Source organism: Tachyglossus aculeatus, chromosome 3 (assembly GCF_015852505.1).
Source record: "Tachyglossus aculeatus isolate mTacAcu1 chromosome 3, mTacAcu1.pri, whole genome shotgun sequence".
In the NCBI taxonomy this organism is placed as follows: domain Eukaryota; kingdom Metazoa; phylum Chordata; class Mammalia; order Monotremata; family Tachyglossidae; genus Tachyglossus; species Tachyglossus aculeatus.
In genome coordinates, this window is record NC_052068.1 from 42772431 (window position 1) to 42787816 (window position 15386).

At 40.4% G+C, this 15386-nt stretch overlaps 1 non-coding gene across 1 annotated transcript; it reads right to left on the minus strand.

Moving 5' to 3' along the window:
* Positions 1 to 522: 522 nt before the first annotated feature.
* On the minus strand, positions 523 to 660 carry LOC119926279. The gene has a single exon (XR_005450167.1). It is a non-coding gene; the product is annotated as a small nucleolar RNA SNORA7 (small nucleolar RNA).
* Between the last annotated feature and the right edge of the window lie 14726 nt (positions 661 to 15386).

Consider the following 15386-nt stretch of genomic DNA (forward strand, 5'->3'; position numbering starts at 1 on the left):
AAAGCAGAGTTGCAAAAAGAAAATAGTGCTCCCAGTAACAGTTACAGCTGTTGACTCATATGCCAACTACTGGTGCTACTAACTGCGTCAGCACAACCGGGGCTACACCTAAAGCTTTGAGTCACAGCAGGAGGATTTTGACAGTGGGGGTCTAGAAAGAAAAGGAGGAACTGCAGGAACAGTTCAGAAGAGAAACCAAAGGCACTGTCACCACCAGAGTTTCCTAGAGTTCTTGTTCTACTAACTCTGATAATGAGCTAAGGGATAAGCAGCTGCCTGTGATTTCGAATGCTATGCTGTTGTCTTAGGCTGTTGAGTCACGTCTGATCCACAGCATCTCCATGGACACATCTCTGCCAGAATGCTCCACCTCCATTAGCCGTTGTTCTAGTAGTGTATCCATAGAGTTTTCTTGGTAAAAATATGGAAGCAGTTTACCCTTGCCTCTTTCAGCTCAGTAAACTTGAGTCTCCGTCCTCGACTCTCTCCATTGCCACTGTTGCCAAGCACAGGTGAGTTTTGATTTGTGGCAGATTGCCTTCCACTAGCTAGCCACTGCCCAAGCTAGGAATGGAATGGATATGCTCCTGCCTGACTCTCCCTCCCATAGTCAAAACTGGTAGGATACAGGAAACTTTCCAGGTGTGACCCTGAGAGGTATCAAAAGCTATAGTCTTATTCTATAACCAGAGATTTGCTTAAGTGAATTAATGTACATGAATTGGTAGGTGGGAAGGAGAAGGGTGAAAGTGAGGAGTAAGTTAATGTATTTCATGACTGAACAAATGTGGGGCTTAATAGTCTTTTGCTGTGTGACCAAGAGAATATGGGCATATGTTTATGCCTATATCATAGGAAAAAAATATGTTTGTTGAGTGTTATTTGTTTCTACCTCCTTATGTTTCTTGCTTCCTCTGCCTCCTTCTGTGGCTTCTAGGGTGCCTTGAAGGTGGGGAGAGGCTAAGCAATGTCACATTGTATCAGTTTAATGTCCCATCTTGGCTAGTTACCTCTGACAGTGGTAGCATCAGATATGCGGGGAACAGAAGAAACTTGCAGCCCTTGACCACCATAATCATCCTTAGAGTTGGATCTTCTAACAGGCTTTAATACCACCTCTGCCACTTACCTGCTGTGTGACCTTGGGCAAGTCACTTCACTTATCTGGGCCTTAGTTACCTCATCTGTAAAATGGGGATTGAGACTGTGAGCTCTATGAGGGACAGGGACAGTGTCCAAACTGATAAAATTGTATCTATCCCAGTGTTTGTTACAGTGTCTGGCTCATAGTAAGCATTTCACAAACAACATTGAAAAAAGAAAAAAACCCCACAGGCTGAATGTTTTCTTTAACACAGAGATGACCTACTACCTATCATCTATGTATTTTATTGCTCTTGAGCTTTTAAAAATACCTAACCTTTGCTTCCTTATTGGTATTTTCTGTCTGCCCAAATTCTTGTGACACCAAATTTAATTTCTATCATTCATAATTAAAAACTGTTTTATCTTTTCCTTTTTTTGTTTTAAATTACTACTACAACCCAACCATCACATATCACCCCTCACATATCACTGTTCTAATGCCAACTAACTCTCTGTTCTTTAATATCATATGTCTCACCACTGACCTCATTCCCATATTGGACCTATAGCCTGGAAATCCCACCCCCTTCATGCAGCACATCACCATTCTCTCCATATTCGAAGCCCTGACAAAGTACTTGTTTACCCTATGTACTTATTTCCCCTACCTTCCCTCTATTTTGTATCACTGTGAACTTGGATCTGTACCACTTAAGCACTTGTTATTCACCTGAGTCCCACGGTGCTTATGTACATATCCTTACACTTTGCTATTTCCCTATCTGTAATTTAGTTTAATGCCTGTATCCCCCTGTAGACTGTAAGGTCCTTGAGGAGAGGGCCAGTGTCGACCAACTCTATTATATTGTACTCTCCCAAGTTCTTAGTACAGTCTCTGCAATCCGTTAATGCTCAACCACTGTTTGATTGATTTATTGATTGACTAATTACTATTGATATATTAGTTTGGTAATGGCCGTCGGGGACAGAACAACAGTCTGTCCAGCCAAGTGTTTGGAAGGTGGAAATGTTGAGGATCGAACTTGGGACCATGGGAAGAAGAGCCTATCCATGAGAGAGAAGCAGAGTGAACCAGTAGAAAGAGGATGGGCCTGGGAATAAGAAGATTTGGGGTCTAATCACAGCTCTACCATTTGCCCGCTGGGTGACCATGGAAAATTTGTTTAACTTCCCTGGGTCTTGGTTTCCTCAACTGTAAAATGGGAATGCAAAAGCTGTTTTCCCTCCAGCTTAGATTGTGAGACCCATGTGGGACAGAGACTGCCCAACTAGATTAACTGGTATTTTTCTCCAATAGACTGTTGGCTTCTTGTGGGTAGGGGTCGTGCCTATCAATCATAATGCACTGTACTTTGCCATGTGCTTAGTACAGTGTTCTGCACACAGAGTGCAAAAAATACCGTTGATTATTCCAATACTTATAACAGTGCTTAACACAGAGTAAACACTTAATGAATACTACAATTATTATGAGACAAGCTATCCAAGTATAAACAGGTAGCTACAAAAATATACTTCATATCCTCCCATTTTTTTCCCCACTCCCACCTCAGTGTACATTCTTCTTAGTTTCTCAATAAGTTTAGTGAATTTCTACTAACTTCAGAGTAAGTCACAAAGAACTGACTGGGTAGCATAATATCTGTTCAGGAGAATTCACCACCGATGCTTTAGAAAATTGTTCCATAAATCTAACACATCTCCTCCAGAAGACCTTCTCCAATTGTTTTCTAGTCTTCCCAGTTCTAACACATATCCTCCAGAAGGCCTCCCGCAATTGTTTCGCAGACAAAAGTATATATTGAAGTACAGGTATACCTCTCAAGCTATGACCAACCACCCCACAGTGTGTACAACCTAGAGACGAATGCTGCATTATTTTCCTACTGGAGCTCAAAATGGAAAAATTTGAAGATACAGCTCTGGTCATAAACCATGAACATTTCACACAAGATTCCTCTGAACTATGGTAAAGTATTTTTTAATCAAGCTCCTATCAAAGTTCTGCACTTGCTTGACCTTTCATACAGCAATTATTTTTTTTTCAAATTCAGCTTTCACATCGTCAACTTGATCCTCACTGCTGATCCTTTAGATACATCACAGAAAGATCTAATTTATCATTACCAGAGAAGGGATATATTCTTCTCCCAAGGGTTCATTTTCTTGACCCAAGGTATATTTCTAAGGTACTGGAATAAACAATAAGTATTTAAACTCTTGTAGTAATAAAAACTTTCAGGGAGATAGATATATTTAAAAAAAATTTGAAAATTATTTTCTTTGGCTATTATTAGTCTTGATTATTTTTCCTAATGATGTATAATAGACAGTACTTTCTAGCAGCAGGAACTGTCTACAAAGATCAAAATTTTCACCAGGAATTGATGTCTAAAGATATAATTAGGTACAAAAAAAGGATAATTATATTCAGTATTACAAAAAACACAGATGCTTATTCACATTGCTGCTAAGATATATAGTAGAGCAAATCAGGCTAGAGCTATTTTCAAGGTTTCAAGGCATGTCAGTAGTCTGACAACATATTCTTTAAATTAAAAATATAGTCACATTATTTCAAAGCTGACATTTTTTCAGGGGCCAATAATCAAAATCAGTATGGCCTAAATTCTACTTGTGGAAAAGTCATAGATGATGTCATGGAAGATCTGTTCTTATTTTTCTTTTAGTTGTTTTTGGAAAATTTGACAATTAGACATTTTTTTCATCTGATTTTATTACAGTTTCTTTATTTACAACTGATAACTGCTAGTGCCTGCTGTCTGATCTTGGGAAAGTCATGTAACCTCACTGTACCTCAGTTTCTTCATCTGTGAAATGGACACTATTCTCCTTCTGCTTAAGACTGTGATCCCCAAGTGGTAAAAGACTGTGTTGTATCTAATTATCCTGTGTCTACCCCAGGAACTTATATATAGTAAGTGCTTAACAGATCAGTGAATCAATCAAGCATATTTATTGAGGACCTACTGTGTACAGAGTACTGCACCAAGTACTTGGGAAAGAACATTATATCATAGTTGATAGACACATTTCCTACCCACAAGGAGCATGCAGTCTAAGCGTGGATTAAAAAATACTTTACTGTGGTTCAGAGGAATCTTGTGTGAAATGTTCACAGTTTATGACCAGAGCTGTATCTTCAAATTTGTATTTACAGTAATATAAATACATCAGATATATACATAAGTGCTGTGAGACTGAGGATGGGGAGAATGCAAGTGCCCAAAGCATATAGATCCAAGTACATAGCAGGTGGTGTGAACAGAGGGTGCAAATCCATTTGCAAGATGATAGAAAAGGGAATGGGGGAAGAGGAAATGAAGGCTTAATCAGGGAAGGCTTCTTTGGGGAAATATGCTTTTAATGAGGGCTTCAAAAGTGGGGAGAGTGATCATATGTTGGATATGAAGGGGAGGAGAGTTCCAGGCCAGAGGTAAGAGTTGGACAAGGGGTCGGCGGGGAGATAGATGAGATCAAGGTACAGTGAGAAGGGGAGAATTTCAGGAGAGAGGAGTGGAGGCTGGGTTGTAGTAGTAAATCGGAGCGGTAATGAAGGAGGGGGCAAGGTGATTGATTGTTTTAAAGCCAATGGTAAGGAGTTTCTGTTTGATGCATAGGTGGATGAGCAATCTCTGGAAGTTCTAGAGGAGAGGACAGACATGGGCTAAACATTTTTGTAGAAAAGTGATCCAGGCAGCAGAGTGACGTATGGACTGGAGTGGGAAGAGACAGGAGGCAGGAAGGTTCAACAAGGTGGCTTATATATTAATCAAGGTGGGATAGGACAGAAGTAGCATGGCTCAGTGGAAAAAGCATGGGCTTTGGAGAAACAGGTCATGGGTTCAAATTCCAGCTCCGCCAATTGTCTGCTGGGTGACTTTGGGCAAGTCACTTAACTTCTCTGTGCCTCAGTTTCCTTAACTGTAAAATGGGGATTAAGACTGTGAGCCTCCCGTGGGACAACCTGATCACCTTGTAACTTCCCCAGCACTTAGAACAGTGCTTTGCACATAGTAAGTGCTTAATAAATACCATCATTATTATTATAGGATACGTGCTTGGATGATAATGATGGTATCTGTTAAGCACTTACTATGTGCTGAGCACGTTTGGATTATTCAATCATTCATTCAATCGTGCTTATTGAGCACTTACTGTGTGCAGAGCACTGTACTAAGCACTTGGGAAGTGCTTCAGCAACATATAGAGATGGTCCCTACCCAACAATGGGCTCAAACTCTAGAAGGGGGAGACAGACAACAAAACAAAGCATGTCGACAGGTGTCAAAATCATCAGAACAAAAGCTATAAAGCTATGTGCACATTATTAACAGAATAAATAGAATAGTAAATATGTACAAGTAAAATAAATAGAATAATAAATCTGTACAAATATATACAAGTGCTGTGGGGAGGGGAAGGAGGTAGGGCTGGGGGGATGGGGAGGAGGAGAGGAAAATGGGGGCTCAGTGTGGGAAGGCTTCCTGGAGGAGGTGAGCTCTCAGTAGGGCTTTGAAGGGAGGAAGAGAGCTAGCTGGGCAGATGTATGGAGGGAGGGCATTCCAGGCCAGGGGAAGGATGTAGGCCAGGGGTCGATGCTGGGACAGGTGAGAATGAGGCACAGTGAGGAGGTTAGCAGCTGAGGAGCAGAGGGTGCAGGCTGGGTTGTAAAAGGAGACAAGGGAGGTGAGATAGGAGGGGGTGAGGTGATGGAGAGCCTTGAAGCCAAGAGTGAGGAGTCTTTGCTTAATTCGTAGATTGACAGGCAACCACTGAAGATTTTTGAGGAGAGGAGTGACATGCCTAGAGCTTTTCTGTACAGAGATAATCTGGCCAACAGAGTGAAGTATAGACTGAAGGGGAGAGAGGCAGGAGGATGGGAGATCAGAGAGGAGGTTGATGCAGTAATCCAGTCAGGATAGGATGAGATAGGATTAATGTGGTAGCAGTTTAGACGAAGAGGAAAGTGTGGATTTTAATAATGCTGTAAAGGATGAACTAACAGGATTTGGTCACAGACTGAATATGTGGGTTGAATGAGAAATATGAGTCGAGGATAATGCCAAGGTTACAGACTTGTGAGAGGTGGAGGATAGTGGTGCTGTCTTCAGGCTTGGGATAGTCAGGGGGAGGATAGGGTTTGGGTGGGAAGATGAGGACTTCTATTTGACATGTTAAGCTTAAGGTGTTGGCAGGATATTAAAGTAGAGATATCCTGAAGGCAGGAGGAAATGCAAGGCTGCAGAGAAAGTGACAGATCAGGTCTCACTTTCTCTCCCAAATATAGATTTGGGAATCATCACCTAGAGATGGAAGTTGAAGCAATGTGAGTGAATGAATTCTCCAAAGGAGTTGGTATGGGTGGAGAAGAGAAGGGGATCCAGAACTGAATCTTGAGGAACTCCCTCAGTTAGGGGATGGGAGGCAGAGGAGAAGCTCATGAGAGACTGAGAAGGAGTAGCCAGTGAGATAGGAAGAGAACCAGGACAGGACAGCATCTGTGAAGTCAAGGTTAGATAATGTTTCCAGGAGAAACGAAATGTAGCTAAGGGGTTGAGAAGAATTAGGATGGAATAGAGGTCATTGGATTTGGCAACGAGGAGATCATTGGTGACATTTGACAGGGCAGTTTCTGTGGCATGAAGGTGGCAGACACTGAAAATGTCTCACATAAAAATTATTGTACTGGAAGTAAAAGAAAATTAAGGAAATGCTTAAGAAGCAGTCATTACCCAGCTATATCCCAAAAGATATGGCAAACAGGTCATTAATTCCTAGAGAAACCATTCCAAAATGTCTAATTCCCACTTGTGTATTCTCTCCCAGCACTTAGTACAGTGCTCTGCACACATTAAGCTCTTAAAAATACTATTACTACCACTATAACTATTACAATAATGAACCAGCCTGGCCTTGTGGGAGGCAGCATGCTGTGGCAGAAAGTGCTTGGGATGGGGAGTAAGAAGACACCAGGTTTTAGTCTCAACACTGCCTTCATCCTGCTGTGTGATCTTGAAATAGTCACTATTATAACCACCGGAGGGTTATAATATAGGAGATGCAAAGAAACACAAGGAGTCAGGATAAAGGGGTGGACACACAGTAAATATGAAATGATGCTGGTTATTTCTCTTTCAAATGGGAAGGACCATAGACTAAAAGACAAAACACAGAGTTCCACCAAACTGACTTGGAAAGCATTTCCAGATCACTGCCAATCCTGCTCTTCCTCCCAACATAAAAAGTCAGTAATTAGGTGATCGATTTAAACATGGAGTGTTATAGCACAGCAGATTTTTTATCTGAAATGTACATTTAAGTGTTGCTCAAGTATCTGGAACTATTCATACATAATACTATCCCCAAACTATAGGTCCCAAATGGATTCACTGGTTAAATATATCTTCTTTTCAACTCTGCATTTATACACTTGTGCATACTCAATCCCCATTATCAAGTAGCATAACAACTTGTATGTCTGTCTTCTATCTTATCTCATGAATTACTTAACCCTTAGAATGGTGTAAATGCCTTCTTCATCCATATCAAACAAAAACCCTTCACTATTGGCTTCAAAGCTCTCCATCACCTTGCCCGTTCTTACCTCACCTCCCTTCTCTCCTTCTACATCCCCGACAGCACACTCTGCTTCTCTAGTGCTAACCTTCTCACTGTGCCTCGAACTCGCCTGTCTTGCTGTTGACCCCTGGCCCACGTCCCACCTCTGGCCTATAACACCCTCCCTCCTCAAATATGCCAAACAATCACTCTTCCCCCCCTCCAAAGCCCTACTGAAGGCTCGCCTCCTCCAAGAGGCCTTCCCTGACTAAGCCCCCATTTCCTCAGCTCCCCTGCATTCCAGATCACCTCGACTCACTCCTTTTGCTCTTCCCCCCTCTCCCCACCTCACAACACATGTATATATGTATATTTCTATAATTCTATTTATTTATATTGATGCCTGCTTACTTATTTTGATGTGTACATATCTATAATTCTATTTATTTTGTACTGATGCCTGATTACTTGTTTTGATATCTGTCTCCCCACTTCTAGACTGTAAACCTGGTGTGGTCAGGGATTGTCTCTCTTTTTTGCTGAATTGTACTTTCCAAGTGCTAAGTAGCGTTCTCTGCACACAGTAAGCGCTCAATAAGTACGATTGAATGAATAAATGAATGAATCTCAATATGAATATGAATGCAGAAAACACTAGAAGTAAGAAAAGTAATCTCTGTTGTGGAGAAATTGACATTTCACATTCAAAGTCATTATGGGCAGGGAATGTGTCCATTAATTCTATTGCACTGGACTCTCCCAAGCACTTAGTAAACACTTACTAAGTGTTTTGCACAGAGTATGCATTCAAAACATAAGTGTTTAGTACAGTGCTCTGCACACAGTAAGTGTTCAATTAATATGATTGAATTAACTGAATGAATACCATTCTATCAGTGTGCAGAACACTGTGCTAAGTGCTTGGGAGAGTAAAGTTTCAAATGTTTAACTTTCTGTTGTGTGGAACTTCAAAGGACATGTGTTTTCTTTCTTCTGTTGTACTCACCCCCCCTCCCACCTCATGCTCACTACAGTGTTTAGCACTCAGTAAGCACCCAGGAAATACTACCAACTGATTTTCATTCATAATTCTGAAATATCAGATATTTTCTTTCGGAGGATGGGAGGAAAAACATTGTCAACACAATCTAAGAACCAACAAAACAGGTTTTCATTTTCCTTTAGTTGTTGACATTCTTTTGCAAGAAAAAAGAAATGGAAGCTAAAGGCCCATTGGAGCCCCAAATTACTTTCTCCAAGAACTCACCATAGCAGTGCTTCAAAGTACAGGATAAATGACAGTGAGAAAAAAGGGAATGGTACAATTAAGCACGAGTAGCAGTGGCCATCTAAAATAGCCTGGCAGAGTTAATACTTTTGAAATCTTGACTTGATACCAAGGAACAACTGAGGCCTAGGCAGAATTTGACTGTGTATATCTTTATACACTGAGCCTCATGGTAACACTGCTTGCTAAAATAGTTAACAAGGTTGCTAATTTTAGTGGTGATTTCTAATTTAGAAAATACCTATCTATTTTTCATTGGAATGATATCTAATTTCCCAGAAGTCGTCAATTAGCTGCCCAAGAGTTCTATTTTGGATTCTATCGCTCCAGTCTACAGTCAAATTAGTGACCCCTTATCAAGTGTGTCCGTGAAATGAGAAGTTGGTCCAGAGTTTTGGAGATAAAGTTTCCCACCTCCTCACTTTAAAGAATGACTCATTCTCCATTACAATCATGCTGGTTAATAACAGAATAACTGGTAAAAAGTTGTGGATGAGAAACAGTTGACTGGAGCTGGTTACAAGGCTAAACTACAGAAACAGTGGTAGGCAAATGTCATTTCAACAGAGTTCGGTGATGAAATGTAGTTTTCCTGATTTCTTATATGTTTCAAATTTGCGTAGAAGTCACAAAATGATAGGAGCACAGCATCATTCTTCTGAAAATATAACTACCATCTGTAGCCACCTTAGTGCTGTTCATTCTGCTTGGCAGAAGTGATGTTATAACTCACTTGCCGTGGTTGGACCTTTATGGCAAGAAACATCATAAAAAATCTTATATTCTCAAGAGCAAATGCCTGCATGTGTAAGATAGTGAAGACTTATGAGTTACACGAAACCAAAGCAGACTCACTACTGATGATATTTAATTACCTGCCATGCTCTACGGCACTTGTAACTCTAGAAAATTCACTGAACCTTCCAACTTGTAGTGGACAGAAGTCATTTGTGAGTCTGAGAAAGATGTAAGAGCAAACTTCTTTAAAAAGCAAATGTTTCCCAGTTAGCAAAAAGAACAACAGCATTTAATGAAGGAAATAAAAAGCAATGAGATAATGACCTGCCAAACCTCAAGTATTCCTTTAGTTCTTGAAAAACTTAACTGCAGCCTGATGTCTTCAGATAAATGTTTAGAGGACATGTTTTGACAAAATGAAATTTCTACAATTCATAGCCTAGTCATGGGTTTATACGATCATCTGGATTGAGACAAATGTTGTACCATAAGCTCTAAAACATTGTGACATATACTTCTCAATGACTTCCAGAAACAGAGAACTTTGATTTATTTTTTCAGGGCATATGGTGTTTTGCAGTAAATATACCTAAAATGTACTTCTTTTGAATTTAAGAAATATGAGTGTGTTCATTTGAATTTTAATAAGTTGCTTCAAGGAAATAGATTCATGGGAATCTAGAGATAAGAACAATATATTACATATAAATAATGATTAATATGAGGTGGGTTGCAGTTCAAGTTGAGGATTCCTACCCCACAGGATTAAATTACCCCCTACAAAGCTTTCAAGAGATGACAGGTTCTGCAAGGGGACATCATATTCGGTACAAATTTCTAATGGTATGCTTTCAGTCCTATAAAGGGGTGGGCAATTATTTCATTTTGAGGGCCACTTTCCCATTCGGCGAGGCTGCTGAAGGGTAGCACAGTCTCAGAGATGAGTTAGGTTGAAGGGAGTGTTTAAAGGTGGCTGAACTTCCACCCACAGTATTTCCTAACTAACCTTAAGCCTCCTTTCTGACATGACTTGTAATAATAATAATAATAATGGCATTTATTAAGTGCTTACTATGTGCAAAGCACTGTTCTAAGCTCTGCGGGGGGGGGACAAGGTGATCAGGTTGTCCCACGTGGGTCTCACAGTCTTAATCCCCATTTTCCAGATGAGGTAACTGAGGCAAAGAAGAGTTAAGTGACTTGCCCAAAGTCACACAGCTGACAGAACCTGGATTTGAACCAACGACCTCTGACTCCAAAGCCCAGGCTCTTTCTACTGAGCCACGCTGCTTCTCGAGCGCTTGTACTTCCTAAACACTTAGTACAGTGCTCTGCATACAGTAAGTGCTCAATAAATATGATTGAATGAATGAATACCTTCCTCTTATCTCTCCCATTCCAGTCCTTACCTGACCCCACTCACTGTCCAGATTATTTCTTCCTAAAAATACTTTCAATCCACATCTCCACACTCCTCAAGAACCTCCAGTGGTTGCCCATCCACTGTCGTGAGGAAGAGAAACTTATTACCATAGGCTTTAAAACATTCAATTAACTTTCTCCCCCCAACTTCAGCTGTCACAACCCAGCCCACACACTTTGCTCCTCTAATGCCAACCTACTCACTATACCTCATATCTCTGTCTCATCTGAGAAGCAGCATGGCTCAGTGGAAGGAGCCCAGGCTTGGGAGTCAGAGGTCATGGGTTCAAATCCCAGCTCTGCCAATTGTCAGCTGTGTGACTTTGGGTAAGTCACTTAACTTCTCTGGGCCTCAGTTACCTCATCTGTAAAATGGGGATGAACACTGTGAGTCCCCCGTGGACAACCCAATCACCTTGTAACCTCCCCAGTGCTTAGAACAGTGCTTTGCACATAGTAGGTGCTTAATAAATGCCATTATTATTATTAGCTATCTTGCAATTATGTCCTGCCTCTGGCCTGGAACTCCTTGAGTATGGGCTTGGGAGTCAAAGGTCATGGGTTCTAATCCCAGCTCTGCCACTTGTCAGATGTGTGCGGTTGGGCATTTCATTTAACTTCTCTGTGCCTCAGTTAACATCTGTAAAATGGGAATGAAGACTGTAAGCCCCACGTGGGGCAAACTGATTACTCTGTATCCACCCCAGCACTTAGAACACTTGGCAAAGCAGCTTGGCTCACTGGAAAGAGCACGACTTTGGAGCCAGAGGTCATGGGTTCAAATCCCGGCTCTGCCAATTGTCAGCTGTGTAACTTAGGGCAACTCACTTCACTTCTCTGTGCCTCAGTTCCCTCATCTGTAAAATGGGGATTAAAACTGTGAGCCCCACGTGGGACAACCTGATCACCTTGTAACCTTCCCAACACTTAGAACACTGCTTTGCTTTGTACATAGTAAGAACTTAATAAATGTCATTATTATTATTATTGGCACATAGAAAGTGCTTAAAAAATACCAACATTATTATTATATCCACCTAGTATCACCTTCAAAGCCTTATTACAAATCGTGTCTCCTCCAAGAGGCCTCCCTTAACTAAACCTTCACTTTCTTCACTCCTCCTTCCTTCTGTGTTGCCTATGCACTTGGATCTGTACCCTTCAATCACTCAGTCACCTCAGCATTTCTGTGGCTATCCATAATTTCTTTTAATACCTGTCTCTCACATTACACTGTAAGATCTCTGTGGGCAGAGAAATGTGCCTACCAATTCCATTGTTTTGAACTCTGCCGTGAGTTTAGTACAATGCTATGCACCTAGTAAACAAGAAATACCACTGATCAATTCATTGATTGATTGACTGCTGCTGGCACATTAAGCAGCCCCTACAACATGCTGCTCTTGGAGACCACAACACAGAAATTTTGACTAAACCCGTGGCAAGCTCAAAAGAAGTTAGGAGCAGCCACTCCAGCCATTCAATGGATTCACCTTGCGGGCTCAGGTTTATCACTTGTAAATATCATATTCAGCCTGCAGAGTTGATTTTGCCCACTCCATCAATCATAGTTTGTATTCTCGTTGGTGCAGTGAATTTAAATATGTAGGCATTAATGCTGTTGTCCTAAAAAAACCTCTGATATCCCAAAGTTTTATGTTTAAATTTAAAATTTTTAAAATATGCAAAATGTGGGAAATGAAAGAAAGCATGTTAAAATTCACCTGTGTTCCATTCACTGTGTTCACTGAGTTGTAAGAAAATGAGGTGCTATCAAGTGTGAGTTTATGGAACTCTCCACTGTTAATTAAGAATTATGTATTGATCAACATAATGTATATATTCCAATATGACCATTTCAATCAGTTGCATAGTGTTCTGTCACACTTGAAATCTCAGAAGTCCCTTTTGATTCCTTGGGGGTTACACTTGGTTGGTTTCCAATCAGGTAAATGACAAACAATTAGTACTGACTGTTAAATACAGGGAAGAAAACCCCTAGTGCCATACTTTGTTTTAAGTTCTCCTGCTTGATTTAAAGTGGAAAACTAGGTAGTTTCATTGAGTGTACCAGTCTAACAAAACAACTCACAACTCCCTGGTTAGATTTTGTTTTCAAATCCACCTTGCAACTATAAGGTCCCCCTTTAGACTGTAAGCTCATTGAGGGCAAGGAATGTGTCTCCTGTCTCTGTTATATCACTGTATTGTGCTCTCCCAAGTGATTAGAACAGAGCTGTACATGTAGACCAGGGGCCTGGGAGCCAGAAGGTCATTTATTCATTCAATCGTATTTATTGAGCGCTTACTGTGTGCAGAGCACTGTACTATGCGCTTGGAAAGTACAAGTCGGAAACATATAGAGACGGTCCCTACACAACAATGGGCTTACAGTCTAGAAGGTCATGGGTTCTAATCCCTGCTCTGCCACTTGTCTGCAGTCTAGCCTTGGGCAAGTCATTTCATCTCTCTGTGCCTCAGTTATCTCATCTGTAAAATGGGGATTAAGACTGTGAGCCCCACGAGTGACAGGGACTGTATCAAAACCATTTGCTTGTATCCATCCCAGAATTAGCGTGGCTCAGTGGAAAGAGCACGGGCTTTGGAGTCAGAGGTAAAGGGTTCAAATCCCGGCTCTGCCATTTGTCAGCTGTGTGACTTTGGGCAAGTCACTTCACTTCTCTGTGCCTTAGTTCCCTCATCTGTAAAATGGAGATTAAGATTGTGAGCCCGAAGTGGGACAACCTGATCGCCTTGTATCCCCCTCAGTGCTTCGAACAGTGCTTTGACATAGTAAGCGCCTAACAAATACCATCATCATTATTATTATTAATATTACAATGTCTGGAACATAGTAAGCATTTAACAAATAGAATTATTATTATTATTTTACTATTACTACTACTACTACTAATAATAATGCCCATAATTGATTGATTGTTACCTTATGACATAATCAAGCAACTCAATATTTCTCTGAAAACTTCTTTAATTTTTTTCCAATTTGTTTCCATTCTCCTTTAAGTTTAGTTGATACTGAATGATATTTGAAAAAAAGACTCTGGATATTAATATGTATAATTATTTGCATATGTGTTTAATCAGTATTAACTGTTCTCTTTCTAAATGTGTTTTTTCACGAACACAAAGACATTATCATCACCAAATGAATGTAATTAGTCTTCTAATCACTAATTTAGAGATAGTAATAAATATAGAAATGCATTATTGAACTGATCAAGTAGATCATTGTAATTAAATAAATTATAGCTTTAACTTTCATATTTGGATGTCATTCTTAGGAAAGTGCAAAATTTAAATACATCTCTTCACCTTTTGGTACAATTCAAATACCAAAATTGATGATGAATAGTATCAACAACCATTCATAATGTTTTAACTTATTTTCAGTCAATCTAATAAGATAATCACAGAATCTGTGTAAATTATGTTGGATTTTTCATAATTTGAGGTGATATTTAGGACACAACCATGCAATGATTTTGAATGTGGCCTTCCTCAGTGACTGGAAGATTAGGAAATGTGTACAAAATTTTCCTGAACTATGACTGATCACCAAAATGCATTACGGACTCTATGACGGTTTGATAGATCAAATAAATATTCTTTTTTCAGTGGTATTTGTTGAGCACTTGCTATGTGTCAAGCTCTGTTCTAAGCACTGGGGTAGATACAAGTTAATCAAGTCAGACACAGTCCCTGTCTCACATGGGCTCACAAACTGTCTGAAGGGGAACATATATTCGTGGCTTAGTGGAAAGAGCACGGGTTTGGGAGTCAGAGGTCGTGGGTTATTATTCTAATCCCACTTCCGCCACTTGTCAGCTGTGTGACTTTGGGCACGTTGCTTAACTTCTCTGTGCCTCGGTTACCTCATCTGTAAAATGGGGATTAAGACTGTGCGCCCCAGGTGGGACAACCTGACAACCATGTATCTACCCCAGCACTTGGATAATGCTTGGCACATAGTAAGTGCTTAACAAATTCCATCATTATTGTCATTATGCATTGAATCTCCCACCCATTTTACATTTGAAGAAACTGAGGCACAGAGAAGTTAAGTGACTTGCTCAAGGTCAGGCAAGTGGCAGAGCAAAGATTAGAACCCAGCTCCTCTGACTCCCAGAGCAGTTCTGTTTATATTAGGCCATGCTGCTTACCAAATTCTTTTTAATTAAGATGGGGGTAAGCAAGGATGAACACCACTTACTACACAGCATTAAAGAAA